The sequence below is a fragment of the Balaenoptera borealis genome, assembly GCF_965194805.1.
Source record: "Balaenoptera borealis genome assembly, chromosome: 8".
Lineage (NCBI taxonomy): Eukaryota > Metazoa > Chordata > Mammalia > Artiodactyla > Balaenopteridae > Balaenoptera > Balaenoptera borealis.
Window position 1 is genome coordinate 22,812,357 of NC_138865.1, and position 27,094 is coordinate 22,839,450.

General features: G+C 39.8%; 1 protein-coding gene and 1 pseudogene across 2 annotated transcripts in view; one reads left to right on the forward strand and one right to left on the reverse strand.

Annotated features, from left to right (window-relative positions):
* The window catches only part of LOC309633727 (uncharacterized protein), a 1,009,062-nt gene that overhangs the window by 590,520 nt on the left and 391,448 nt on the right, over window positions 1-27,094 (forward strand). The gene's annotated exons all lie outside the window — the stretch shown is intronic.
* On the reverse strand, window positions 1,686-3,216 carry LOC309633199 (synaptosomal-associated protein 23 pseudogene; annotated as a pseudogene). The gene has a single exon. The product of its transcript is annotated as a synaptosomal-associated protein 23 pseudogene (transcript).

The following is a 27,094-nucleotide window of genomic DNA, read 5'->3' on the forward strand; positions in this document are numbered from 1 at the left end:
TTTAGTTAAACAGAATACATTCTAGTTTTAAAAAAAGTTTAAAGCTACATAAAACTCAGAGTAATCTAACCATTTTCTACCTGAGATCAAAACAAGTTTCTTTTTTCCTATCTAAACATAATTCTTGGCATTGAGGTAAATCTGAATTCATGTGATATACTTTGTCAAACTTTTCAAAAAATTTTAAGCCCTGCTTAGAGAGAAATTCTCATATTATATATACATATTGACATATTTTTTCTTCAAAGACTAATGACACATTTATGAGGTTAATAGGCCTGTAATGGGACCATGATACTATTTTTTTAAATTAATTAATTTATTTTGGCTGCATTGGGTCTTCATTGCTACGTGTGGGCTTTCTCTAGTTGTGGCCAGCGGGGGCTACTCTTCATCGCGCTGTGCCGGCTTCTCACTGCGGTGGCTTCTCTTGTTGCAGAGCACGGGCTCTAGGTGCGTGGGTTTCAGTAGTTGTGGTGCGTGGGCTCAGTAGCTGTGGCTCACGGGCTCTAGAGTACAGGCCCAGTAGTTGTGGCTCACGGGCTTAGTTGCTCCATGGCATGTGGGATCTTCCTGGACCAGGGCTAGAACCTGTGTCCTCTGCACTGGCAGGTGGATTCTTAACCACTGTGCCACCAGGGAAGTCCAAATGATAGTACTAATAATATGAAAATAAAAAGCCATTCATTTATACCATGTATTCCTATATGGTGCAAAATGAAATGGGATCATAGAATTTATGTACATAAATGAATCACGAAGAGTTCAGAAATTAAGCTCACTTTGAGAAAACTCATTCTATTCTTTTTTGAAGCAGAGGTTGCGAAATTGTGATGTATAACAAAAATGTTGTGTATACAGACTCCAAAACCAAGCATTGGCCTAAGTTGGCAATAAGTGCAACTTAAATAGAAATTAAACCCAACTAGATCTTCACTGTGGTTATGCAACTTCTGGCTTTAGGGTCTGCACGTTTTACTGAGGTAACAACCTCTTATCTCTTGCCTCTCCTCCTTGTGCCTGCCCCCAGTGCCCCCAGCTTCCTTTTACGTGGCTGTCTTTGGCAATGCTTGCAAATTTTGAAAGCAGAAGAACCTGCTAAGTAAATGGAGAGAATGAAAAATAACACTATATGTGATGTATGAAAACCAACCTAAGAGTATGGACTGAGAAAGAAAATACTAGAAGGAAAACTAAGCAGCAGTCTACCCTCAAGGGAAAAAGAGAAAATAAAAGAATAGGGGGGCTGTTACTCCTAGATCTTCTTCCACATCATCTCCCAATTAGAAGAGTGTGGAAACAAAATTTCAAACTCTGGAAAGGTAATGACTTTGAAGGAGGAGCTAGGGAAATGAATAAATGATAAAGAAGTACAGGGCTTCCCTGGTAGCGCAGTGGTTGAGAATCTGCCTGCCAGTACAGGGGGACACGGGTTCGAGCCCTGGTCTGGGAGGATCCCGCGTGCCGCGGAGCAACTGGGCCCGTGAGCCACAACTACTGAGCCTGCGCGTCTGGAGCCTGTGCTCCGCAACAAGAGAGGCCTCGATGGTGAGAGGCCTGCGCACCGCGATGAAGAGTGGCCCCCGCTTGCCACAACTAGGGAAAACCCTCGCGCAGAAACTAAGACCCAACACAGCCATAAATAAATAAATAATTTTTTTTTTAAAAAAAGTACAGCAGTAGCTTTAGCTGTCAGTGAGTTTCTTTGCTGTGGCATTGGCATTGTCAATACGATCTTTGTTGGTGTTAGCCTTTTCTGTGGTCCGTTCTATTTGTCGATTTTGAGCCTCAATCTCATTGCCCATGTCCAGGGCCATGTTTTTTAGATTTCCTAGGATACTTCCCACTTGATTCAGGTTCTCTTCCATTTCATCTTCCCTGGCATCATTTGTTATACTATTACATGGGCATATACAAAGGCCACAGCACTAGTTTAGTTCTGTTAAAGTCTTCTCTGCTTCTCTCATGTCTTTGTTTATTTGGTCCATGCCTTCTTCTGTGTGTTTTAGTTGTTCCCCTTGTTCATCCAGCATAGTGATAGTCTTGATTCCTGTATCCTGAGACTCAATGTCTAAACCCAGGATTCTCCTCGTACTTTCCGGAGACTCATCAGTAACCTGGTTAGCCCTCAGCTGAATTTCTTCTGCTGACAGATTATCTATGATGAATTAAAACTCTTGATAGGTGCAGAAACTGAAATGTAGATATTCAAGCAGTTCTGGCCACGCCCTTCTGGCCGCAGCAGCTTGGACACCTGCAGGCCGAACTCCCACCCATATTTCTTGAAATCCTTCTCCTTTTTATGCCTAGTCTGTTCATTTATTATCTCAGTTCTAGATATTCTAAAGGATACAAAGTAGAATCATATTCTGCTCTCAAGCTGTCTATAATTTCATAATGAAGATAAGGTATCTGCATTTATAATTCAAATCTGAGAGAGAAAATAGTAAGTATCCCACAAAACAGAAAACCTTCTTTAGAATCTAAACAGCCTATAACGAAAAGCAAAGATCTCCACTCCCCTTTCCTATTTATTGGACTGTTTATTAGAGTAGTGCACCAGTGGGCAGTGGAAAGTGGATGTGTATGAACTTTGGAATAGGCAGACCTGAATTAATTGCCTAGGGGTAAGGGCTAGGTAAGGAAACTTGAGTCAAATTTTGGAACCAGTTCTCTTGCTTTCCTAATGGACATCCCCATATCTTCTTTTTAGAGCTGTTGAGGGATGAAAAGAAATACACTTTGTAGCATATCTATTATATAATGCATGCCCTTTAAATCATACTGTCTCCTCTGGTACACTTCTCATCTAAATTCAATGAGCCCACTGCAATGGACACAGCCCATCAAGGAAAAATATTTCATTTAAAGGTACCCTGAGAACTGTATATCTGTGTGTTGTTTGTATATCCTTCTTTAAAGCTATAAAAAAAACACTTGAAATTTCAAAGCATTAAGTATCATGACTAAAAATAAAGTAAATAGAACAAAAAAGACTTATGTTCTATCAAATACAAGTTTTCTTCATGTAGGTTTTGTACATTGCTTTAAACATTCGTCATACTTTTGATTTTTTTGCTATTGTTCTTGTTATGAAAATGAAGTGATTTCTTCCATGTATCTTCTCAATTGTTGTTGATTACAAATGTATCTTTTTATAGTGCAAGTCTGTCTAGAATAGAATTCTTTAGCACAGGCAAAAGTGACACAAGTATAAATGCAGATTTTCTTCTGCAACTCAGCCTAAGTTAGTGTGGACTGTTAATCCATAGCTTCTTATCAGAAGTGCACTAAGGGAGTATATGTCTAGGATATAATTATACTGCAGATCTGTTGATGCTTGTAAAACTATTGATCTCCCTTCATTCATTTTATTTTATCTTCTTAAATTTGAACCAGCTTTTAGATTTATTGATCTTTGGTAATGTTTCCTTCATTTCTTTTTCATTTACTTCTGATCTGATCTTTATGATTTCTTTCCTTTGGCTAAGTTTGGTTTTTTTTGTTTTTTGTTGTTCTTCTTTCTCTAGTTGCTTTACGTGTAAGGTTAAATTCTTAATTTGAGATATTTCTTGTTTCTTGAGGTGAGATTGAATTGCTTATAAGCGTCCCTCTTAGAACTGCTTTTACTGTGCCCTGTACATTTTCAGTTTTCGTGTTTTTATTGTCATTTGTTTTTATGTATTTTTAAAATTTCCTCTTTGGTTTCTTCAGTGATCTCGTGGTTATTTAGCAGTGCACTGTTTAACCTCCATATATTTGTGGTTTTTTTACAGTTTTTTTCCCTGTAAATGATTTCTAATCTCATAGTGTTGCGGTTGGAACAGATGCTTCATATGATTTCAGTTTTCTTAAATTTTCCAAGGCTTGATTTGTGACCCAAGATGTGATATAAGCTGGAGAATGTTCCATGTGCACTTGAGAAGAAAGCGTATTCTGCCACTTTCGGGTGGAATGTCCTATAACTATCAATTAAATGTCTGTTCTATTGTGTCATTTAAAGTTTATGATTCCTTATTTATTTTCTGTTTGGATGATCTGTCCATTGGTTTATGTGGGGTGTTAAAGTCCTCTACTATTATTGTGTTACTGTCGATTTCCCCTTTTATGGTTGTTAACAGTGGCCTTACTTATTGAGGTGCTCCTGTGTTGGGTGCATAAATATTTATCATTGTTAAATCTTCTTCTTGGATTGATCCCTTGATCATTATGTAGTGTCCTTCCTTATCTCTTGTAACAGTCTTTATTTTAAAGCCTATTTTATCTGCTATGAGTATTGCTACTCCAGCTTTCTTGTGTTTTCCACTTGCATGGAATATCTTTTTCCATCCCTCGCATTCAGTCTGTATGTGTCCCTAAGTCTGAAGTGGGTCTCTCGTAGACAGCATATATATGGGTCTCGATTCTGTATCCATTCAGCCCGTCTTTGTTTTTTGGTAGGGCATTTAATCCATTTACATTTAAGGTAATTGTCAATATGTATGTTCCTATTACCATTTTCTTAATCATTTTAGGTTTGTTTCTGTGGGTCTTTTTCTTCTCTTATGTTTCCCGCCTAGCGAAGTTTCTTTAGCATTTGTTTTAAAGCTGGTTTGGTGGTGCTGAATTCTCTTAGCTTTTGCTTGTCTGTAAAACTTTTGATTTCTCCAGCGAATCTGAATGAGATCCTTGCTGGGTAGAGTAATCTTGGTTGTAGGTTTTTCTCTTTCATCACTTTAAGTATGTCCTGCCACTCCTTTCTGGCCTGCGGAGTTTCTGCTGAAAAATCAGCTGATAACCTTATGGGGATTCCCTTATAAGTGTTTCTTTGCCTTTCCCTTGCTGCTTTTAATATTTTTTCTTTGAATTTAATTTATTGTTAGTTTGATGAATATGTGTCTTGGTGTGTTTCTCCTAGGGTTTATCCTGTATGGGACTGTCTTCGCTTCCTGGACTTGGGTGGCTATTTCGTTTCCCACGTTAGGGAAGTTTTCAACTATAATCTCTTCAAATATTTTTTCGACCCTTTCTTTTTCTCTTCTTCTTCTGGGACCCCTAAAATGCGAATGTTGGTGTGTTCAGTGTTGTCCCAGAGGTCTCTGAGATTGTCTTGTGTTCTTTTTGTTCTTTTCTCTTTATTCTGCTCCTTGGCAGTTATTTCCACCATCCTGTCTTTCAGCTGACTTATTCGTTATTTTTCTTCATTTATTCTATTACTGATTTCTTCTAGTATATTTTTCATTTCAGTTATTGTGTTGTTTATCTCTGTTTGTTTGTTCTTTAGTTGTTTTAGGTCTTTGCTAAACATTTCTTGTATTTTCTCGATCCGTGCCTCCATTATATTTATTTCCAATGTTCTGAATCATCTTTACTATCATTACTCTGAATTATTTTTCAGGTAGGTTGCCTATTTACTCTTCATTTATTTGTTCTTGTTGGTTTTTACCTTGTTTCTTCAACTGTAAGATATTTTTTTTGTCGTTTCATTTTTTTTGTTTTTTGATGCGTGGGATTGTTTTCCTGTCTTATGGGTTGTTTGGCCTGAGGCCTCCAGCACTGGAGTTTGTAGGCTGTTGGGTAGAGCTAGGTCTTGATACCGAGATGAGGACCTCTGGGAGACCTCACTCTGATGAATATTCTCTGTGGTCTGAGGTTCTCTGTTCATCCTGTGGTTCAGACTCGGATCTCCGACCACAGGAGCTCGCCTGACCCCAGGTCCAAGAACCAAGATCCTGCAAGCCGTGCGGGGTGGCCATGAAAAATAAAAACAAAAAAGGAGCACAACAATAAGAAAGAGTAAAAAATAAGATTAGAAAACAAACAGATATGTTAGAAAAAAATAAAAATAAAGATGAAACAACAACCAGGAGGTAAAACAGAACCACAGTAGCAATAAATGGAAAAAAAAAAAACCCCGTAAAAGGCCTTGGCTATGGGGGGGTGGACCTTAGGCAGGGGCGGTGTTTAGGCAGCAGGCGGGGTTTAGGCTAGGTCCCATGTGGCCAGAAAAGGCCCTGGGGGTGGGGGTTGGGGCTTAGACTCAGGGAGGCTGGAGGCCCCCAGAGTTCCCCTGGCCTAGGAGGGCAGAGGACCAGGCCCGGGACCCCAGGAGGTTCCCTGGGCCTGAGTGGGTGGGGGAAATGCTAGGCGTGTTCCCCCAATCCTCTGATCCCAGAGGGTCCCTCCTCATTCGCCCCTCCTCTGCTTCCCTGCCTCCCTCCCTCTCACGCCCCTAGGACCCACGCGGCCAGAGGGGGCCCCAGAGGGCATAGGGAGAGGGTGAGGGAAACACCAGCTATGCTTCCCCTGATCCTCCGGTTCCTGAGTGAACCCGCCCCATCAGCCTCTCTTCCTCTTCCTTCCTCCTCCCTTCCTCCTCCCTTCCTCCTACACCCCTAGGACCCACGTGGCAGAGGGGGCCCCGGAGTGCAGAGGACCTTACCCAGGAGCCCTGGAGGCTTCCTGGGGCACAAGTGGGTGGGGGGAACGCTAGGCACATTCTCCCCTGAGCCTCCAATCCCAGAGGTTTCACCCCACCGTCCACCTCTCCTTCTCTTCCCCCCCTCCTCCCATCTTCCTACCTCCCTTGGAACAACGTGGCCAGAGAGGGCTCCGGAGGATGGAGGACCAGACCCGGGAGCCCAGCAGGCTTCCTGGGTCCTAAGTGGGCAGGAGAAATGCTAGGCACATTCTCCCCTGATCCTCTGGTCTCGGTGGTTCCCCTCCCTGTCCGCCTCTCCTCTTCTTCCCCCCTCCTCCCGTCCTCCTATGCCCCTAGGACCAATGTGGCCAGAGGGGCCCCTGGAGGGCGGAGAACCCGGCCTGGAAGCCCAGCAGGCTCACTGGGGCCCGAGTGGGCAGGAGAAACATTAGGTGCATTCTCCCCTGATCCTCCGGTCCCGGAGGGCCCCTCCCTGTCTGCCTCTCCTCTTCTTCCCCCCCGTCACTCCTACGCCCCTAGGACCAGTGCAGCTGGAGGGAATCCTGGAGGGCAGAGGCCCTGGCCCGGGAGCCCAGCAGGTCCCTGGGGCCCGAGTGGGTAGTGGAAACGCTAGGCACATTCTCCAGTCCCGGGGGGGGTCCCTCCAGGCGTGGGAACCCCTACCTTCCCCATACCACCCCTCAGGGATGCCAATTCCATCCGGCCTCCACTTCTCCCCCCTCACTCCCCTCACCACATCCCACTCAGTTGCTCAGGGGTTCCTCCAGTACCCCTGAGTGTCAAGGTCCCCCAAAAGCATCTGGTAGGTGCCCTAGTTGTGGGGAGATGTGAACTCCACGTCCTCTCACTCTGCCATCTTCACTTCGCCTCAGCTGAAAAATGATTTAACTTAACACATTATATACTGTGGGTTTTTTGCAGAAACTAACACCTGTGGCTGGCAATTTGTTATGTAAATGAATATTGAAACACTGGCATTTGAGTAAATATCAACAGCTTGTTTTGCATTTAATGTAGTTATTGGAAACTTTGTACATGTCTTACTAGAGCATTCTTTTATTTCGTTAGAGTGTGATAGGCAGTATAGCAGGCACCTCTGTGCATGGAAACAGAATATCTATTACAAATATACTGTGTTTCACTGAGCTTTCCCCTGGAAGAGCAGACTCTACACTTTCTGGAGGCAGGTTTTTTTTTTTTTTTTTTTTTTTTTTTTAGTCCCATGGTATTATTTCTTATAGAATATGTTCTTTTATTTTACCTTATATTCGTATAAGTGTGTCTTCATGGGGGGCTTTTTTAGAAATTTTCTAAATAATATGATGTGTTTCTGAATACGAGTAAATCAATCTGAGGAGAAAAGTGAAGGACCTAGAGGATAGTCGTGGAGACCAGGATTAGTCTTAGGCATGCTGACATTTAACTGTCTCTTCCTACTGTGTCCCTCTCTTCTCCTTGGTGAGTGCTATAGACTGAATGTTTGTGTTCCTCCCTCCCCAAATTCATACGTTGAAACCTAGTCCCCAATGTGATGATATTTGGACGTAAGTGCTTTCAGAGATGATTTAATCTTGAGGATGGAGCCCTCATGAATGGGATTACCAGCACACTTTGGTGATATTGTGGGTTTGGTTCCAGACCACTGCAATAAAGAGAATATCACAACAAAGCAAGCCACACAATTTTTTTGCTTTCCCAGTGCATGTAAAAGTTATGTTTACACTATACTGTAGTCTATTAAGTGTGCATTATGTCTAAAAAATGTACATACCTTAATTTAAAATACTTTATTGCTAAAAAATGGTAACCAGCATCTGAACTTTCAGCCAGTCACAATCTTTTTGCTGGTGGAGGGGTTTGCATGCATGGATGGCTGCTGACTGATCAGGGTGGTGGTTGCTGAAGGTTGGTGTGGTCATGACAATTTCCTGAAATTAAGACAACAATGAAGTTTGCTACGTCGATTCACTCTTCCTTTCATCAACATTTTCTCTGTGGCATGCAATGCTGTTTGATTGTATTTCACCCACAGTAGGACTTCTTTCAAAATTGGAGTCAGTCCTCTCAAACCTTGCCACTGTTTTATCAACTAAGTTTATGTAATATCCGAAATCCTTTCTTGCCATTTCAACAATCTTTGCAGTGTCTTTACCAGGAGTAGATTCCATCTCAATAAACCACTTTCTTTGCTCATTCAAGAAACAACTCCTCATCTATTAAATTTTTATCAAGGAGTTGCAGCAATTCAGTCACATTTTCAGGCTCCAGTTCTAATTCTGGTTCTCTTGCTACGTCCACCACATCTGCAGTTACTTCTTTCAATGAAGTCTTGAACCCCTCAAATCATCCATGAGGGTTGGAATCAACTTCTTCCAAAATCCTGTGTATGTTGATATTTTGGCCTCTTCTTATGGATCATGGATGTCTTTAATGGCATCTGGAATGGTGAATCCTTTCCAGAAGGTTTTCAATTGATTTTACTCAGATCCATCAGAGGAATCACTATCTATGGAAGCCATAGCCTTACAAAATGCCTTTCTTAAATAATAAGACTTGAAAGTCAACATTACTCCTTGACCCATGGCTGCAGAATGGATGTTGTGTTAGCAAGCATGAAAGCATCATTAATTTCACTGTACATCTCCATCAGAATTTTTGGGTGATCAGGTGCATTGTCAATAAGCATTCATATTTTGAAAGGAATTTTTTTTTCTGGGAAGTAGGTCTCCACAGTGGACTTATATTCAGTAAACCATATTTTTATACAGATGTGCTGTCATCCAGGCTTTGTTGGTCCATTTAAAGAGCTCAGGCAGAGTCCATTTCGTGTAATTCTTAAGGGCCCTAGGATTTTTGGAATGGTAAATGAGCATTGGCTTCAACTTAAAGTCACCAGCTGCATTAACCCCTAACAAGAGAGTCAGTCTGTCCTTTGATGCTTTGAAACCAGGCATTGACTTCTCCCTATATCTATGAAAGTCCTAGATGGCATCTTCTTGCTTGCAATAGAAGAGCATTTCATCTACATTAAAACTTGTTGTGTAGTGGAGCCACCTTCATTAATCATCTTAGCTAGATCTTCTGGATAACTTGCTATAGCTTCCACATCAGCACTTGCTGCTTCCTCTTGCACTTTTATGTTATAAAGAAGGCTTCTTTCCTTAAACTTTATTTGCCAACTTCTGCTAGGCTTAATTTTTTCCTGCAGTTCCCTTACCTTTTTCACCCTTCATAGAAGTGAAGAGAGTTAGGGCCATCCTCTGGATTAAGCTTTGGCTTAAGGCAGTGTTGTGGCTGGCCTGATCTTCTATCCAGACCACTACGTATTCATTCAGCCAGTCTGTGTCTTTTTGTAAAATTTACTTATTTTTATTTTATTTTTTAAAATTTATTTTTGGCTGTGTTGGGTCTTTGTGGCTGCATGTGGGCCCTCTCTAGTTGTGGTGAGCTGGGGCTACTCTTCATTGCAGTACATGGGCTTCTCATTGTGGTGGCTTCTCTTGTTGCAGAGCACAGGCTCTAGGCGCGTGGGCTTCAGCAGTTGTGGCACATGGGCTCAGTAGTTGTGGGTCACGGGCTCTAGAGTGCAGGCTCAGTAGTTGTGGTGCACGGGCTTAGTTGCTCCACGGCATGTGGGATCTTCCCGTACCAGGGCTTGAACCCACGTCCCCTGCATTGGCAGGTGGATTCTTAACCACTGCGCTACCAGGGAAGACCCAGTCTGTGTCTTTGGGTTGGAGTGTTTAATCCATTCACATTTAAGGTAATTATTGATATATGTGTTCCTATTACCATTTTCTTCATTGTTTTAGGTTTGTTTTTGCAGGTTTTTTTCTTTTCTTGTGTTTCCCACTTAGAGAAGTTCCTTTAGCATTTGTTGTAGAGCCTCGTTTGGTGGTGCTGAATTCTGTTAGCTTTTGCTGGTCTGTAAAGCTTTTGATTTCTTTGTCGAATCTGAATGAGATCCTTGTTGGGTAGGGTATTCTGGGTTGTAGGTTCTTCCCTTTCACCACTTTAAATATATTGTGCCACTCCCTTCTGGCTTGCAGAGTCTCTGCTGAGAAATCAGCTGTTAACCTTATGGGAGTTCCCTTGTATGTTACTTGTCATTTTTCCCTTGTTGCTTTTAGTAATTTTTCTTTGTCTTTATTTTTTGTCAGTTTGATTACTGTGTGTCTCGGTGTATTTCTCCTTGGCTTTATCCTGCCTGGGACTCTCTGCACTTCCTGGACTTGGGTGGCTATTTCCTCTCCCATGTTAGGGAATTTTTTGACTATGATCTCTTCAAGTATTTTCTCAGGTTCTTTCTCTCTCTCTTCTCCTTCTGGGACCCCTACCATGCGAATGTTGGTGTGTTTAATGTTGTCGCAGAGGTCTCTTAGGATGTCTTCATTTCTTTTCATTCTTTTTTCTTTATTCTCTTCTGCAGCAGTGAATTCCACCATTCTGTCTTCCAGGTCACTCCTCCGTTCTTCTGCCTCAGTTATTCTGCTATTGATTCCTTCTAGTGTATTTTCCATTTCAGTTATTGTATTGTTCATCTCTATTTCTTCTTTAATTCTTCTAGATCTTTGTTAAACATTTCTTGCATCTTCTCAAACTGCCTGCATTCGTTTTTTGAGGTCCTGGATCATCTTCACTATCAATATTCTGCATTCTTTTTCTGGAAGATTGCCTATCTCCCCTTCATTTAGTTGTTTTTCTGGGGTTTTATCTTGTTCCTTCATCTGGGACATAGTCCTCTGTCTTTTCATTTTGTCTATTTTTCTGTGATTGTGGTTTTCATTCCACAGGCTGCAGGATTGTAGTTCTTCTTGGTTCTGCTGTCTGCCCTCTGGTGGATGAGGATCTCATTTTAACTGTGTTTTATCTTATTTGGAGCTGGTGATCTTCTTGGATGTGTAAGTTAATAATTTTCAGCAAATTTGGGATGTTTTCAGCCATTTAAAATATAGTTTTTCTGTTCCTTTCTCTCTTTCCTCTTTTCTGGTACTCCTATCACATATATTTTGGTATATTTGATACCAAATGTCCACATTTCTCTGAGGCTCGGATATTTTTCTTCATTCTATTTTTTTCTGTTTTTCAAATTGTATAATCTCTATCCATTTATTTGTCCTCAAGATTGTTGAGTGTTCCTTCTCTCAGTTCAAATCTACTGGTGAGTCCTTCCAATGAATTTTTATTTTTATTAATATTTATACTACTTTTCAATACCAAAATTTCCATTTTTTAAAAAATAATTTCTGCCTCTTTATTGGTATCTCTGATGAAACTGTGTCTTCATATCAGGCTTTACTTCTTTAAGCATGATTTACTTTAGTTGTTGATATATTTTTCAATGGTTGTTTTGAAGTCTTTGTCTGTTAAATCTGGTCCTTCTCAAAGTCAGTTTCTGTTGCTTGCTTTTTTGCCTGAGGATGTGTCAAACATTCCTCTTCCTTTGCACTTCTCATATGGTTGTTTCTGTTGTTGTTGAAAGCTGAACATTTTGGGTAATGTATTATCGCAACTCTGGATACTGATTCCCCTCCCTGCTCTCCTGGCTTGTTGTTATTTGCTTTTTTATTTGTTTTGTGACTTGGCTAAGATTATTTTTGTGAAGTCTATTTCTTCCACAGTGTGAAGCAGTGTGAAACCTCAGAGGGTCCATGAATGGGTTCATGGAGCTTCTCACATTGTCAACCTGGAAATGGACTTTATGTGTTTTGTCTACTACTAAGATTTTTCTTGTGTTTATCTTGAATAATTAAAAAAATTGGAAATAGCAGCGTTTAGTATTCTGATTTTCTCTTTTCTTATCCTAAACATGTTCCTTTTTAAAAATAGCATTTTTTTTTTTTTTTAAGATCATGATTTTAATGGCTGCTCTGCCATTTTACTCTGTTGGTACAACCAATTCTCTAGGGAGGCCCTTAACCATTCTTGCTGTTACAGTTTTCTGTCTTCTTTGCTCTGTGATCCTATGCTCTGTTAGCAGAGTTGTCATTCTAAAGCAAAGATATGATCTTTACCAGGGTTCTGTTGTATATAAGCAAGGCTACTGGCTATGGTGACATATGGCTCAAGCTACTCACTTCCAAGGTGCTGGTCCTGAGTGCAAGGTGCAGTTCCACAGCCTTATCTTGGTGCTTAAGACCTTCACATACTACCCCAGCAACTTCTTTAGCCTTTCTCACTAATGAATCCTTCATTTTCTACCTGTATGGACACTTGCCCTCCCTTGTGCTACCCCAAATATTCTTGCCTCTGTGCTGTGGTTTTGCATTATGTTACCATAAATTCTTATCTCCCTTGTGTTACTGTTAGAGAATTACTGCTACAGACATTTTCCTGGGGCTTCCAGCCAAAAACTCTTCTTTCTCTCCTATACTGTAGTAGGTCTTTGTGATGAGTCTTTTCTAGGGAGATTTATGCTCAGTCAAAATTATCACTTTAGATGACTGTAGTCATTTAGTAATTACTTTAGGTGTCTGGTCATTCTCTCCTATTTCCTTCCTCCTTTTTATTTGTTAAAGACCTCCTCTGTACCTAGCACCTCGCTTTGGAAGTGCTGGCATACCTTTTACACCATTAGAATAACAGTGTAGAGAAATGGACCTACATTAATTTTCTTCCTAGGGCAATCATTGTGGTTTTTCAAGCATAACATCCTTGTTTTTCATTAATTAAAACACATGGAATGTTTTATTCTTCATAAAAGACCTTGGTTGTTACTGGCAATTATTTAATTTTTTCAAAAATAAAAACAATGTGGGGGTGGTATGGGGTATCAAGCAGCGAGTGTCCCCTTCAAAGAATAGCAAGAAGCAGGACACCGTGAGACCTGACTGTTTTGGGTGTAGACGTGGCAGCTTCTTTTTATGAAATCTAAAAACAGTTTTATCCTGTAGACAAAAGGAGAAAAAAACTTTAGAGACACAGATATTAACAGGTAACTCTGTATTCATTAAATAACTATGCATAGGATTGTGACCCAGTAGCTTACAGATCAAAATTTGAGTCAGGCTACAAGCCTGCCTCCTTCAGGATCACCTCATAGGCTATTTTTCAAGTATGCTTCTGATGTTGGTGGAGAGGGCAGGCGTATCAAGAAGAAGGAACTAATTAAATACTTTGTTACTGCCATGTTTAGTGAAATTGAGATAAATTCTCGCCAGGAACATTTTTCTTTATCAACTTGACCTTAAACGACTTTTTCTCTGACTCTACCCAGGACATCTTAAAAGCCTATGCCATTTTCTCCCTACAAAATATGCCTAACAGGATCCCCAAATAGTACAGACTATCAAGACAGAGATGTCTTCTGTTTGCTCTTTGGGTGGAAGGTTTTTAAGCACTACAAACTTTGCTAACAATCTGATGCCCAATGCCTTAGGTAAAGGCACTTAAGCGTAAAGAAGGTAACTCACTGTAAAGATGCCCAGAGATGACATATTAATCTGCTTGGGCTGCTTTAACAAAACACTACCGACTGGGTAGCTTAAAGAATAGATATTTATTTCTCATAATTCTGGAGGCTTAAAATCTAGCATCAAGGTGCTGGCAGATTCAGTTCCTGGTGAGGACCCTCTTCCTGGCTTGCAGGTGGCCACCTTCCTGCTGTGTCCTTACACAGTGGAGAGAGAGTGCGCAAGCTCTATCTCTATCTCTTCTTATAAGGACACTAATCCCATCATGGGGGCCCCACCCTTATGACCTCATCTAAACTTAATTTCCTCCTAAAGGCCTGCCACCAAATAGCATTACTTGCGGGCTTCAACATATGAATTTGGGGAGTACATAAACATTCAGTACATAACAGGTGATCGCCCCCACATTTATCATTGGATTTTAAGATAATCATAGAGCCCACATCCCCAGCTAATGTAGGATGTGTGCACCTGTACACTGGGAGAGGGTTAACAACTCCTCTCTGAGAATCAGAGTTCAATAGTCCTGAGAGAAAACTTGGCAGGCAGGAAACTCTCTCTCTTTCCGTCTCTCTTTCCTCTCAGGCCTCTTTTGGGATATAATCAACATACCCTGCAATTAATCCATTTCAAGTGTACAATTCAACAGAGGAGTCCCTTTGTAAGTGTTGCGGGAAGGCTATTCTTAAATGAAACAAAAATGTGATAAAAGAGAATGTTTGGGGATCTTTCTCACATAAAGAGAATTGATTAGTGACAATGACACCACCAGCTCAAAAACAGGAACACTGATGCTGTGAACTAGACACCTAGGTTATTTTGTGAGAAATGCTTCATAGGTAATTCTGAATGAATGTTGGCTGTTGTTCTTTGTTGGTTTAAATATAGGTCTTGGCCACTTGTATGCTTATATTGTTTTGGATGTTTTCTTGTATTCAGTTCAATTCAAAATGGGGTTATTTGCGATTGAACAAAATGGGGGATAATTTCACTGTGGGTCTAACATTTGGCTAGGACACAGGTAAGATGAATGTTATGAGAAAGATAGAGTGGAGGCATTGGCTAGGTCCACACTAACTAAGTCTCTAACAGGAAAACTTCTGTGTTTAGTTTGGAGTTTTGTAATGTAGACTCTAATTCCATTGTGCGTCTTGTTTAGGCTGCTTTGGGGGGATGGTGACTGTCTTCTTCCCTGTACTCTGTGTGCTCTCACTACCTGCTGCCTCTGTACACAGACAGGCAGCTGCAATAATGAGGTGTAATAAATCAGATGCTGAGCTCATGGCAGGCGTTACAAATTATTCAAGACTTTCACAGGGGAGCTTGGACTAAGACTGTCCAGGTAATGCTGCAATCAATCACAGAGTAGAAAAACTGCCTCAGTCTGCCAAGCGAAATCAGAGAAGGCTGTCTCAGAACATTGCCAAGCGACCTTGTGGTGGGTGAAAGCAGCATGAAAATCATAAGGTGATAGGATACTATTTGGGCTGCCTCTCCTAATGGAAGTTTTGAGTGTATTACCTGGACTTTCCCTCTTTTCTAGCAGAAACAATTGTGATAAAATTACCTTGGAAGAACATTGGAAGTTTATTTTTGAGACTAGTCATCTCTTGTTCAATAGTAAGTGAATTTCACTGTGCTTGAAGTATTATAGTCAGTTTGAGTTATAAACAAACGCAAAACACATTGTCTTTAATTAGGAGATTCAAAAATGCCAATATTTTCTTATTTCTATCCCTCTTGTCAAGGAAACAGAAACTACACATTGTAATATAAAAATCAGAATTACTCATTTGTTCATGGTCACTTACCTTCAAGTGTCTGAAGGAGGAGGGGAAGTATTGACAGGTGGGTCTCCATGAAAAGTTACATGTTTAAATAAGTTGTTTCAACCTAATTATATAGGATTTGTACTTTTAACTGATGCCTTTAAAATTAATGTCAAATACAACAAAGTGTTATGTTAATCAGAAGTCCTCAGATGCTGGCCCTAGTAGCAGGGAATAATTTTGGAACAAGGAACACGCTTATTATTATCCTTATTATCTACTTTAGTAATTCACGTGGCAAGAGTACTGTACTTAGCCTGTGTGGTAAAAATGTTAAGTTATCAATACAGGTGCTATATAAACATGTTTATTGATAAAGCTAGTATGTTTAGAGTTTAGAGATTTCTATATGAAATTAGGAATATTTACACTGTGAAAAGTGAGAAGTGAAAAGAAAGGATCTTTCAGTTGTGAAAATTAGATATTTGGAGTCCTAAATGTTAAGACATTGTTAAATTGATGACTACAACAAGTCTCCATTTCCTGTAGACACACCTCTTTGAAATACATGGCTTTACTGTCCATGTTTTTAAGAGGTAGAGTCTTTTATCCCATTTATTTACCTAGAATGGCCTTGTGACTGGCTTTGACCAAAAGAACGTGGAGTGAGTAATATTTGTGACAATCTGATCTAGGACTCAAGGGGACTTTTGACTTCCTCTTACCCCATAGAATGTAGTGTGTCTGTGTGAGGAAGCTTGGTAGAGCCTCATAAAGGGTGAGACCACGTGGAGCTGAGATGGGATCTTCCAGCTGAGGTCCCTCTGGATGAATCAGTCCCCAGTTGAACAGCCACATGAATAATCTCAGATGAGACAAGCAAAAGAACTTTTCGAAAGTTCTTTTCAAAACTTGAGCCTGGCCCAAATAGAATTGTGAGCAAATATAATCCTGTTTTAGCCCCTTCTGGGGTACTTTGTTATGCAGTGATAGATACCTAACACAGTTATTCTAAATGCCAGCATGCAGGGTTAAGTCTAGTAAAAGGACTAAGAATTCATGATCTTGCTCTTTGTTTCTCTTAAATGCTCCATTTAACTAGTTTTCTGTTTTTGATCAACTGTTGTAAGGTACTACATGGTTAGGAAAGCTCAGCATTATCAACTTACAATCAGCTGTTCTTAAGGCATTTTATATATTAGCCAATCCCACTATATGACTCCCATTACCTCCCTGTGTTTAATAATACCTCTCCTTCCAGTCTGGCGTCCTCTCTTTGTAGACAAAAAGACTACAGGGTCTATCGTTTGTTGATCTTTCAGTCTCCGGTTCTCAGTAGAGTGCCTTCCACATGTACTGTTCAGTGGGCGATTATCGATTGATTGGGTACATCTTTGTTGTGCTTCTGCCAGAGTCTATAGTCTTTGCTGGCAGGTAACTCATTCTCTGACTCCAGGATCCAGATAACTGCCTGGCCCATGGCAGATAATCAATGCATTCTTGGGATTGATGGATGCCTTTTGCTTATTTCTCTAATCTCTGTCAAGGAAAAGTAGAGGAAAGTTATATACAAAAATAAATGATTTTACTTTTGTGAGAGCCAAAAAAGTACAGTGTGAATCCATCACCTTCAGTGAATTCCTGGCTCAGACCACTGCATGTTAAATGGTAAAGTAACTGCAAGTACTCTAAGACTTCTGCAGTGAGAAGGGGAGCACCATTTCAGGAACAGATAATTGTAAGTTACCTTTTGTTTTTTTTTTAAATTTATTTTTAATTTATTTATTTAATTTATTTATTCTTGGCTGCACTTGGTCTTCACTGCTGTGTGCGGGCTCTCTCCAGTTGCGGCAAGCAGGGGCCACTCTCCGTTGCGGTGCACAGGCTTCTCATTGCGGTGGCCTGTCCTGTTGCGGAGCACGGGCTCTAGGCGCGTGGGCCCCAGCAGTTGTGGCACTTGGGCTCAGCAGTTGTGGCTCGCGGGCTCTAGAGCGCAGGCTCAGTAGTTGTGGCGCACGGGCCCAATTGTGCCGTGGCATGTGGGATCCTCCCGGACCAGGGCCTGAACCCATGTCCCCTGCACTGGCAGGCGGGCTCCCAACCACTGTGCCACCAGGGAAGCCCTGTAAGTTACCTTTTAAAATCTCCAGTTGGTGCATATATTTAAAAGTGAAATATGTATTGCTAGTGGGCTCCATCTCACAAAAGTGAGAGCTTCCTGCTCTTCCTATCAGTGCCTGACAGTTCATGTTTTTCTTAATAGTCATCAGTATGCCTTCTGTCCCCTACTAGAATAGGTGACTTTAAGAAGAGGACCTCCACTGTAATGATGATGGACTGGAAGGGTTCTGAAGGAGATGTGAGAACAAGTTGCCTCACTTCCGTTCTGAAAGTGAGCAGAAGCACAGCCAAGTAGTCGGGAAGAGCCAGCAGGGCTCTTGGGTTGTAGGCATTGTCCCATTGTTTTCAGAAGATCCCCTCTGGCTTTGTTGGATATTCCCTGTTAGAGTCTTTAAAGTAACAAAACAACCCTCTGTTTTGAGGAAGAGAGGAAAGTGACTGATGTGTGACGTATGGACTGCCCACATACTCATTAAGGGTCATATAATGTATGCAGTCAAAACTTTGGAATTAATGAAAAGAATGTTGGTGGTAGAGATTTAGGAAGGATCTAGAAGCAGGTACTCTCTTCAGGGGGTTGCACGTTCTAGTGACCACCTAAAGAGCTAGAAGTCATGCACGTGAATCATTAGCATCAGGCCAGTGAAAGAGGATTCTGGGAACAAGCCAGCTCTGAAGATGGAAAAGCATTCCTTTTACCAGATAAGTATGACCCTAGGCCTAAATGAAATACATTTAGATCTCACTTAGATTGTGACATCCCGATGTCTGAATTAGGAAAATTACAAGTTTGCTGGATGTTCCTATTTCAATATGGATTGAGGGGATAAACATCACATGCAAAGATTTTTGGAAAGTACAATTTGATGACCTCAGCATGCAAGGCATAGACCAGAATTCCAAATCTCACAGATGTTTTCTTTTGGCTGATATTAAAAATAGTCCTTCCAAACTTTGTTTTGGTTTGTTCTCACCTTTTGGCTATTGTGAATAGTGTTGCTATTAATATTTATATAGAAGTTTTTACTTACACACCTGTTTGGAATACATACCTACGAGTAGAATTGCAGTAATTCTAAGTTTAATTTTTTTAGGAAATGTCAGACTGTTTTCCATACTGATTGTACCATTTTCTATTCCCACTAGCATTGGACAAGGGTTGTGATTTTTCCGCATCCTTGCCAACAGTTGATATATTCCACTGTTTTGATTATAGCCATCCTAGTGGGTGTAAAGTGGTATCTCCTTATGGTTTTGATTTGCATTTCCCTAATGAATAATGATGTGGAGCATCTTTTCATGTGCTTGCTGGCCATTTGTATATCTTCTTTGGAACAGTATCTATTCAAGTGCTTTGCTTATATTATAACTGAATTGTTTGTCTTTTTGTCATTGAGCTGCACGTAGCTTGATATTTCCTGTTCTTGTCCTTTATATGAGTGAGATGGTGCAGCATGTACTCTCTTGTCATGGGTTCCTTTTGCATAATATTGTGTTTTTGTATTCATCTGTATTATTACACATGGTGGTAGAGCATTTATGCTCGTTGCTGTGTTATTTGCCACTTTACATTTGTAATTTATTCTCCTTTATGTTTTTGATGGACATTCTATAGTTTCCAGTTTTTGGCTATTCCAAATCACACTGCAATAACAATTCTAACGGCTCATAGTGAGCATTTCTGTACATGCCTGTTGGTGCTGGCAGCTGTGGAAGGATTGACTGACAGCAGTTTATACCACAAAGCAATTAGTCTGAGTGATCTGGAGCCTTGGACACAGATGTTATCATGGGTTATTATTTCTAACGGAGTTGTTTCCTTAAAGGAGGACTCATGACACTTAGCAACCACCTCTCTCTCCAGTTGAAAGCATGTTGACGCGTAGGTGTCTGCACCTCCAGGTTATAGGGTTTCTTTTTTTCTTTTTCTTTTTTGTATTGAAGTATTCTTGATTTTCAATATTATATTCTCAATAGTTTCAGGTGCACAACATAGTGATTCACTGTTTTTATAGATTATACTCCATTTAAAGTTATTATTATAAAATATTGGCTATATTCCCTGTGCTGTACAATAGATACTTGTAGCTTACTTATTTTATACATAGCAGTTTGTGCCTCTTAATCCGCTACCCCATTTTACCCCTCTCCCCTTCTGTCTCCCTATTGGTAACCACTAGTTTGTTCTCTATAACTCTGAGTCTATTTCTGTTTTGTTATATTCATCTGTTTGCTTTATTTTTTAGATTCCATATACAAGTGGGAACATACAGGATTTGTCTTTCTCTGTCTGACTTATTTCACTAAGCACAATACCCTCCAGGTTCATCCATGTTGTTGCAAATGGCAAAATGTCCTTTTTTTAGTGGTTGAGTAATATTCCATTGTATATATATATACCACATATTCTTCATCCTTTCATCTGTTGATGGACACTTAGGTTGCTTCTATATCTTGGCTAATGTAAATAGTGCTGCTATGAACTTTGGGGTGCATGTATCTTTTTGAATTAGTGTTTTTCTTTTCTTTGGATATATACCCAGAAATGGAATAACCGAATCACATAGTAGCTCTATTTTTAGTTTTTTGACGACCTCCATTCTGTTTTCCACAGTGGCTCACCAATTTACCCACCACCGTGTATTAAGATTCCCTTTTCTCCACATCCTCACCAACCAGGTAATAGGGTTTCTCAAGGTCAGAAATAGCCTTATTTTTGTTAGTTCCTCTGTCACAAACAGGATTGTGCCTTCTGTAGATTTAATAGATGCAATGGAGGCGTATGGACTAGATACTTATGGAATATTAATAAAAATGAAAGATCCACATACAATAAACATCTGAAGACTTGCTAAGACATGGTGTTTTCTTTCTTTTCTGCTTGTCCCTAGAACTTTGGAGTCTGTAATTTCTTGGACTCCTGTATGGAATGCTCTTATATGCAGCTAATCAGCATCTTTAACTCCTGCTCCATGTGGATCCAGAGTGTAGACTTTCTGCAGCAGCCCTCTATGGACATCTTTACCCTAGTACTAGACAGCTATTTCTTAGCACTTTAGCACTTTAAAAATAGTTTAGATTAATAGTGATGAGAGTGGACATCCTTGTCTTGTTCCTGATCTTAGAGGAAATGCTTTCAGTTTTTCACCATTGAAGATGATGTTTGCTGTGGGTTTGTTATATATGGCCTTTATTATGTTGAGGTAGGTTCCCTCTATGCCCACTTTCTGGACAGTTTTTATCATAAATGGGTGTTGAATTTTGTCAAAAGCTTTTTCTGCATCTATTGAGATGATCATATGAGGTTTTCTTCCTTCAATTTGTTAATAAGGTGTATCACATGGATTGATTTACGTATATTGAAGAACCCTTGTATCCCTGGGATAAATACCACTCGATTATGGTGTATGATTCTTTTAATGTGTTGTTGGATTCTGTCTGCTAGTGTTTTGTTGAGGATTTTTGCGTCTATATTCATCAGTGACATTGGTCTGTGATTTTCTTTTTATGTGATATCTTTGTCTGGTTTTGGTATCAGGGTGATGGTGGCCTCATAGAATGAGCTTAGGAATGTTCCTTCCTCTGCAATTTTTTGGAAGAGTTTGAGAAGGATAAATGTTAGCTCTTCGCTAAATGTTTGATAGAATTCGCCTGTGAAGCCATCTGGTCCTGGACTTTTGTTTGTTGGAAGATGTTTAATCACAGTTTCAATTTCATTACATGTGATTGGTCTGTTTATATTATCTATTTCTTCCTGGTTCAGTCTTGGAATGTTATACCTTTCTAAGACTTTGTCTGTTTCTTCCAGGTTGTCCATTTTATTGTCATACAGTTGCTTGTAGTAGTCTCTTATGATGCTTCGTATTTCTGTGGTGTCTGTTGTAACTTCTCCCTTTTCATTTCTAATTTTATTGATTTGCATCCTCTCCCTCTTTTTCTTGATGAGTCTGGCTAAAGGTTTATCAATTTTGTTCATCTTCTCAAAGAACTAGCTTTTTAAAAAATTGATCTTTGCTATTGTTTTCTTTGTTTCTATTTCATTTATTTCTGCTCTGATCTTTATGATTTCTTTTCTTCTACTAACTTCCATGCTAGCATTGGAAGTCCTATCCACGGCAATCAGAGAAGAAAAAGAAGTAAAAGGAATCCAAATCAGAAAAGAAGAAGTAAAACTGTCACTGTTTGCAGATGACATGATACTATACATAGAAAATCCTAAAGATGCCACCAGAAAACTACGAGAACTAATCAATGAATTTGGTAAAGTTGCAGGATACAAAATTAATGCACAGAAATCTCTTGCATTCCTATACAGTAACAACAAAAGATCAGAAAGAGAAATTAAGGAAACACTTCTATTCACCATTGCAACAAAAAGAATAAAATAGCTAGGAATAAACCTACCTAAGGAGGTAAAAGACCTGTACTCAGAAAACTATAAGACACTGATGAAAGAAATCAAAGATGACACAAACAGATGGAGACATATACATGTTCTTGGATTGGAAGAATCAATATTGTGAAAATGACTATACTACCCAAAGCAATCTACAGATTTAGTCCAATCCCTATCAAATTACCAATGGCATTTTTCACAGAACTAGAACAAAAAACCTTAAAATTTGTATGGAGACACAAAAGACCCTAAATAGAAGATGTGGTACATATGTACAATAGAATATTACTCAGCCATAAAAAGGAACAAAATTGGGTCATCTGTAGAGACGTGGATGGACCTAGAGACTGTCATACAGAGTGAAGTCAGAAAGAGAAAAACAAATATCGTATAGTAACACATACATGTGGAATCTAGAAAAATGGTACAGATGAACCAATTTACAAGGCAGAAATAGAGACACAGATGTAGAGAACAAATGTATGGATACCAAGGGGGGAAAGTGAGGGGGGGTAATGAATTGGGAGATTGGGATTGACCTATATACACTAATATGTATAAAATAGGTAACTAATGAGAACCTGCTGTATAGCACAGGGAACTCTACTCAATGCTGTGTGGTGACCTAAATGGGACGGAAATCCAAAAAAGAGGGGATATATTTATACGTGTAGCTGATTCACTTTTCTGTACAGAAGAAACTAACACAACATTGTAAAGCAACTATACCCTAATAAAAAACACTCTACATTATTTTGTTAGTTATTTCGTAATGACTCTGAAGCAGATAAAATTCTTAAGCGATGAATTTGCCTTTATTTCCTTCAAAGTAAGAAAAAACATCAACATGACTCCTCTTTTCTTATTAGGTTGGAGGATAAAAAATACTTCTTGATTTATAGTTTGAAGGGACAGGGTGTATAATATATATGTCCTTATCATTATCTTTTTATCTTGTACGCCACTAATAAAGAGACCAAACAAGATTTCTTTAGAAGAAAAATATCCGAATGGGAAAATAACATATTTTTGCAAGAAAACTTTTCTTAAAACTCTCACTTGGCCATATGAGTTTGTTTTTTCGGAAGTTCTATTCCTATGACTTTGAAAACATTTCTCTATTCATTATGAACATATGATACATATGAGATATTTAGTCCATTTATGAACTATTCTCTGTCCTGGCTTAATTGTGGTATGTTATAGATAATTTAGTAGATTTATTTGTTAAATGTATGTGCCTCCTGTTCTCAGACACTGCTTAGCACGGTGAAAAAATGGGGATTTTAGAATTGGACAGACCTAGATCTCTTTATTTGTGGAGTGTCCACTGACAACTTACTTAACCTCCCTGAGTCTTAACTTCTGCATATTTAAAATAGGAATGATAACATTTGCCATGGAGGGTTGATATGAATTAAATTCCATTAGCAAAAACAGTACAAAGAGCCTACAACATACTAATCAAGGAAGAATGGCCTTTCCTTGCAAAAGTGTTCCATGCACACAGGAAAGAAACATGGTACCTAAAAACAAGAAATGCTAAACCCTTAAGGATTTGAAGGAAGCGTTCACAAAGAGAAAGATGAAACATTGCCAGAAATCAAGGGCTGGCTCAGTCAGGATTAATGTGAACATGGGCATTGTTCTTTCTCTGACTGGGTGGTGGTGTGTGTGCAGGTAGGGTCAGTCTGGGCCGGACCTGCAGAGCTGTGTGCACGGTGGGGTTGGCTCTCCTCACTTCGCCCTCAGGAATGGATGCTCCTGGGAGTGGACATTGGGAGGGGTTCTTAGAAGAAAGAAACCTAGAAGGGTTATATTTCTTTAGAGTGTTTTTAATTGATAAACCCTGCAATGTGCCTTTGGTGACTAGGTTCTCCCATTCTTGGAGGATGAGAGCAGGCAGGAGGAATAGCTGTCCCTCAGGAGACAGAAGGATCCTATTCTCCTTCCTTTTCATCTCACTTGTACAGAGAATCCGTCTTTCTCAGGGGTATACAGAGTAAGAAGACCTTCTAAAAATCAGTCAAGCCAGAGCGACTCCAAGTTTTGGAGAAGTGGCTGACAACTGTGGCAGCTGTAATCAGAGCCTCTCCTGGGAGCCCTGAGACCCACCACTGTCCTGTAACTTCCAATGCAGCTCCTCAGGCTCTTTTCCCAGGAACCAGAGTTCTTGCTCTGCTCACTGACTTGGTGGCCCTGCCTGTGTCATCATACTTTTTTTCCGGGTCCTTCCTCCTTGGTTTTATAAATATAATGCATCCTGAACAACATGTAAATAGTAAAATATGCATCATCAGAAGTTAATTCCAAGCTGTCTTCATTATTTATCCCTTATGTAGTTTGGGAAGGTATTTTAGACTTTTCAAGGTGCTGCTACCTGCTGCCTTGTCCTCTGATGATGAGTTAGGGCCATGGTTTCTGTTTATTACTGGGTCCATTGCATATTCTGAGCCACTGCTCTCCATGTGAGCTATAGCATTGGGAGGAGGTTTCAAGGTGTGTAGCATCTGCTGCAGTAGATGCTGGACAAATCTTGTCGAAGGGGCACAATATGTTTACCTAGTCACTCTCAGACACAGTGAGCCCCGCCTAGAGGTGAGTTCTTTTTCTTTTCTGAGGATGTCTCTGGGATCTCTTCTTTCCATTTTTACAAGTAATTCTACTCTGAAATTGGGAAGGCAATTCAGTTATGTTTCTGGCCATATATTGGGTGTCTTGGGCATTGCTTCAGGCCCTGTGTCCTAACCACTTTACTAGAACGGACCTGGGTGTATTTCTCTAAAAAGTGGCACCTTGTTATGTGACAACCGGAAAAGGTTGGCATGTAAAATTCTTACTTTCTTAGCATAGAATTTCATGTGGTCTATCATGATCCATTTTTTAGTACCCTTACCTTACGGAAAGAAAAGAAAAGATAAGGCGATCAGTGCTGATGTTTCCATTTGCTTCAGTTAAGATTGATGTCAGGAATAAATCACAGATCCCAGGTCTAAGATCCCTGGAAATCATTCCCTCTAAAGTCTCTGATGGTGAAATCATCACTTACTTTGCTCTCTTCCTGGTAGAACACTTTTGTATGTAATGGAAGTTAAACAGTATTGTTTATCCACTGGCTTCGTGCAGCAAATTGTGTGAAGGTGGTTATGTTATTATAATTGCTGTTTTTGTTTTATACGTTCAGTCATTATTTATTTAGTGCCTCCCATATGTCAGGCACAATTCTTGGCATCAGCTATATAATAATGAACAAAATGGCCCAAGACACCTGCCCTCAGGGAGTTCTGTGATTGGAGGTACTCCAGCTTCATGGAGAAATAAACACAATGCAGAGAGATTATGTAACTTGCACAATCACCACCATTAGCAGGTCAACAAAGTTGGGATTTAAATCTGAGACTTATCTTAAAGCTAAGATTCTATTGATTTGTCTTGAAAGCTGTAAACGATCCAAATAGTGGGCATAAAAAAACACATTCCATGGGGAAAAAGTAGTATAAATATTATTTTAAGTGTAAAAAAAAAAGGGAAGAACAAATCCCCACTAAAAAGTTTATGATTTATTCCTGACTTCAACCTTAACTGAAACCAGTGAAAACATTGGCACTGATTATGTTTTCTTTTCTTTTAGTAAGGTAAGAGTACCAGGAAAATGGAGGCAGACCTATTTTAGGGAATATGCCAGATAATAGAAGTGGTGGGGACAGGTAAGTGTATGTCAACCACTGAGTGTAATTCACTCATAGAAGAACATTACGGATGAACTGCGAAACCTCACAGGGGGACGGTGAAGCAGAAAGAGCCTGCAGAGGAATTCAAAATACAATCATACCTGCTTAATATGATAGAATTTTCTGAGGGCCAGAAAAAGAAAATCAGTGGGGAAAAAAGTTATTTTTTCAGGCCCTTGGTAGAAACCAGAGAGTAATTCTCTGGACTTGGGGTATCAGTAGAGAAGTTGAAATAGATCACGAGTTACTTAGTAGGGACATAATGTTATGAATAGGCATATTCTCTGCCCTTCACAGCACTCTGTTTTTCTAGAATAGAGGTGCGCTTGGATTAATGATAATTAGGCCATGGTTTTTCTTGTCTCAGTGGTTAATGTCCTGTCGCTTGGGAGGCTGCTTGATACAGTACTCCATTCCCATACCTGTGGGTCTGGAATAGCAGGGGATGGCTTTCTGAGGAGCAAAAAAGTTGTAACAATCAAAGGCTTATAATATTAAAAGGGATGAGATATTTTTTACATTGCCTGCTTTGGTCAGTAAAATGTTTCAGTATTAAGAGGGGAGGGGAATCCTGTTTTCAAAGTGAAAACATAATACATTTCAGTAGAAAAACAAAGGGATAAAAAGAAGATCGTACACTTTCCTTTGGCATTTGGCAAAAATCAGTGAGTTGATTTTAATATTCTTAGAAGGTACCTGTTTTGCAGTTTGGCAGTTTCTTAAAAAGCCAAGCAGAAATCCATCATATAAAGCCATCATATAATCCAGCCATTCTGCGCCTAGATATTACCCACGACAAATAAATCATATATCCACACAAAGACTTGTGTATGGATGTTCATAGCAGGTTTATTTGTAACAGCCCAAACCAGTAAATATCCCATATATCCGTCAACAAGTGAATGGATAAAGAGAGTATGATATATCCCTACAGTAGAATAATACATGACAATAAAAGGAAGTAAACTATTGGTACACACAACAGCATGATTAATCTCAATTATGCTGAAAGAAGCTAGAAAAAAATACTGTATGAGTCTATGTGTATGAAGTCCTAGAAAATGCAAATAAATCTGTCATTACAAAAAGTAGTTAAATGTTTGCCTGGGGATGGAAGGAATGGGGGGAGTAGGAAGGGGTTGCAGAAGGGCATGAGGAAACTTTTGGGGGTGATGGATGTGTTCACTATCTTAATTAGGCTGATGGCTTCATGGGCAGACATATATCAAACCTATGAAACTGTA